This window comes from Peromyscus maniculatus, chromosome 13, assembly GCF_049852395.1.
Source record: "Peromyscus maniculatus bairdii isolate BWxNUB_F1_BW_parent chromosome 13, HU_Pman_BW_mat_3.1, whole genome shotgun sequence".
NCBI lineage: Eukaryota > Metazoa > Chordata > Mammalia > Rodentia > Cricetidae > Peromyscus > Peromyscus maniculatus.
In genome coordinates, this window is record NC_134864.1 from 10984972 (window position 1) to 10988892 (window position 3921).

Sequence of the window (3921 nt, forward strand, 5' to 3'; positions counted from 1 at the left end):
TTTAACCTAAAATTGATCATGAGCTATCATGACTAAAATCCTGTGGTGCTGTCAGGTGAGGCAGCCAATCGAGAGCCAAGCTAGGAAGTCCGATGCCAAGCCACTCACATATCGTCATGCAACTTAGCTGGGGTTTCTGCTGCTGTAGGAAAATGCCATGACAAAAGCAACTTGGGGAAGAAGAGGTTTATTTCAGCTTACAACTCTCAAGTCACACTTTATCACTGACGGAAGTCAGGGAAGGAGCTCAAGGCAGGAACCTGGAGGCAGAACTGATGCGGCTTCCCTTCACTAACGACCTCTCCTGGCTTCTCATGACTCTAAGCCTCAGCTTTTCTCCATGACCCCTTCACGCCTGCCAAAGCAGTACTCCTGGGAAACTCTTACACATTACCAAGTTCATTTGGCATCGTGAGTGAGGTACATCCTTGACCCCCTCTGGAACACAAGTTCTGTGTGCTGACCCTGAGGAAATACTTCTCAGAAAGTTTCACCTTAATAAGGCCGGTCTTCTGCAGCCCCAGATGACCAGTGTCCATTAACCCAGCAAAACACAAGTTTAACTTCAGAAGTTCTGGCTCCTTGTTCATCTCAGCCAATTCTCCAGCCCCAACTAACCAGACTGAGATTCTTACTTCAAAATATTGAGTGACCCAAATAGGATGTTAAGAACTCTCAAGTTGCCGGATGGTGGCGGCGCACGCCTTTAATCCCAGCACTCAGGAGGCAGAGCCAGGCGGATCTCTGTGAGTTTGAGGCTGGCTTGGTCTACAAAGTGAGTTCCAGGAAAGGCGCAAAGCTACCCAGAGAAACCCTATCTCAAAAAACCAAAAAAAAAAAAAAAAGAACTCTCAAGTTTTCCTCTGAAACTTCACAAGCCAGGCTTCCATTGAATTCATAGCTCTCTGTATTCTGATCTTTCAAGCTCCCACAGAACAACCATTGAACTCTGAGCACTCTATGGCTTTTTCAGCCTAAACTCCAAAGTCTTTCCACAATCCTTCAAAAAAAAAAAAATCATGGTCAAGTCTGTTATAGCAATACCCTACTCCTGGTACCAATTTCTGCCATAATTAGGTTTTTATTGCTGTGATGAAATACCATGATCAAAAGCAACTTGGGGAAGAAAATTTTTCTTTCAGTTTACAACTCTGTCATGGTCCATCACTGAGGGAAGGCAGGAATCCGATGCAGTGGGCATGGAGGGGTGTTTCTTACTGGTTTTCTTGTTGTGGCTTACTTATCCTGCTTTCTTTTACAACCCAGGACCATGGAATTCAGGAGTAGCACTGTCCCTGATGGGCTGGGACCTCACATGCCACACACAGGCTTGCCCACAGACCAATCCAGTGGGGGCATTTTCTCAACTGTGGTTTCTTCTTCTCAAATGATTCTAGCTTGTACAAGTTGACAAAAAAAAAAAAACTAGCCATGATGTCACGTCTGAAATTAAGAAGTCTTCAAATCACATCAGGAAGATGAAACCTTAAATATGTGACTGGACAGCTAGAGCTACTGGAGAAGGGTTAGGTAGATAGTTAACAGCCAACATCAAATGTGGTACAATCATTGAAAATAGGACAAATGAGAAGGTCTCATCTCCCCTGGGGCAATAAAAGTGCTGAGCCTTTTCAGCACCACTGAAGACTTACATAGCTGTCGTTGCTCAGGGTAGGCCTTCAGTGCAAACCCCTCCCATAGTCCTTTTCCCTTTGAAACTGTCGGACTTCGGAGGCCAAGCTGATTTGACTTCCTAATTGACAGCTGTTAGACCCCTGCCTGATGATCAGCCAAAAGTGCCCTCCCAGCAGCCCAGCTGTGCTGAAAACCCCACGATCTTCCTGAGGCAGCTACACTGGAACTACAGCTGCTCACTGCCGAAGTGACTGCTTCAAACTGCTTACCCCGGACACAATTTTGTCACCACAAGCCTTGGCGAAATCTAGATGACTCTGTAGTTATTTTCACCCAAGGAAGAAGGCAGTACTTCTCCTCGAGGCCCAGCAAAAGGTCTGTGATTGGTGCAAACCCAGCCTTTGTGTGCATGAAGTTCTGTGGAGATCTAGGCAAGCACCATTACCATAGCTCCACTCTGACTATACGAGCAGGCTGTGCTTCACTTTGAGACCCGACACGAGACACCCTGGCTGCCCCCCCCCATTTTAGCCTTCTAAAGTCTCTGTTATTTCTCACTTTAGATCGTCACCATTAGTAGAGTGGGTAAAGCTGGTAACAGGAAGAGGACTACATCAGAATGGTCACAGTGGAGACAGCAGCAGCAGCCACGAGCTTCAGAGAGCGTCTAGAAACACAGGAAGTTGAGGCAATGGGTCAATGGTGATTGAAGATGAGAGACTGTGGGCTGTGGTCACTGTATTTGTCCTAGAGATCTTGTTTGATTTAAGGGCCAAGGGTCTAAGAGAGCCTACTCCTAAAAGTTATGATACTTGTGTGATGTTTAGTTTTATTTGTCAGCTTGACACAACATGGAATCACTTTGGAAGAGAATCTCTATGAGACATTATCTAGGTCACGTTGACCTGTGGGGGGTTGTCTTGATGACCTTAAATGAGGTGGGAAAACTCAGCCTCAAAGTGGGCAGAACCATTCCTGGGTTTTGGACCCTGAACTGAATGGGTGGAATTAGTTAGCTGAGGACAAGCAGGTGTCTTAATTGGGGTTTTTACTGCTGTGAAGAGACACCATGACCATGGCAACCTTACAAAGGAAAACCTTTAACTGAGGTGGCGGCTTACAGTTTCAGAGGTTAAGTCCATTCTCATCATGGCGGGGAGCATGGCGGCATGCAGGCTGACGTGGTACTGCCTACATCTTGATATGCAGGCAACAGAAAGTGGACTGAGACACTGGATGGTATCTTGAGCATATATGAGACCTCAAAGCCCGCCTCCATAGTGACATACTTCCTCCAACAAGACCACACCTACTCCAACTAGGCCACACCTCCTAAGAGTGCCACTCCCTTTGGGGGCCATCTCCTCCCAATCCACCAGAGCAGGCGTGCATCCAATGCTCTCTGATTTTGACTGTGCACAAGACTCGCTGCTTCAGGCTCCTCCTGTTGCTTTGACTTCCCCACAACAACGGACTGCAGTCTGGAAGTGAGTGAAAATAAATCCTTTCTCCCCTAAGTGGCTCTCTGTCAGGGTGTTTTATTATGACAGCAGAAACGAGTCTAGAACACTTGTCCCTGCGGGCCTGCCCAACAGCTGGAGCCCTCCCAGGCTCTGCCTGCCGCCGCTCTGCTTCCACTCACTGCTGACAGACACTAGAGATGACGAGAACTGGTAGTTATCCCACAGCAATACGTCTCCAACCTGTGGCCGAGAGCCCTATGTCTGTGCTAAAGCCTGAAGTAACAGAGCCCCAGCACTCAAAGTTTAGAGCTGTAAGTCTTCGGGTCTGCTATTGCGGCACCTAAGTTAAGGCTTGGTCACAAGACCCAGGACTTATGGCATTATAACAGCCTCTCCTCATCTGCTCATTTCTACCTGAGTGGAGCAAAAGCATCCGGGCCAGCTGACTGGAAACAAAGCCTCAAACGTAGTCAAAGAACTACAGGCATGCTTGTATGTCTGGATCCTGGAGGGAGACAATTCCATATGGGATCAAATCTAGAACCATAGCAAAGTAGCCCAAATCCACAGCTCAGGGCGACCTTTGCTGCCACGGTTGGGGTGGAAGAAGGCATAGGAGAACACAGCTCCTAACTGGGAGAACAAGATTTTAGAGCTGACTGTCAGCCCACCTCGGGCTTGGGGGTAAATTAGCCTAGTCAGCCAGAACGCAAAAGTGACAGACCCAGGGAAGACAGGAAGACACACGGGGTCCCCTTTGGCAAAGCTGCAAGGCGGAAACATAGAAGACTTACAGTTTACCAAACTTGTAAGGACTGGTATG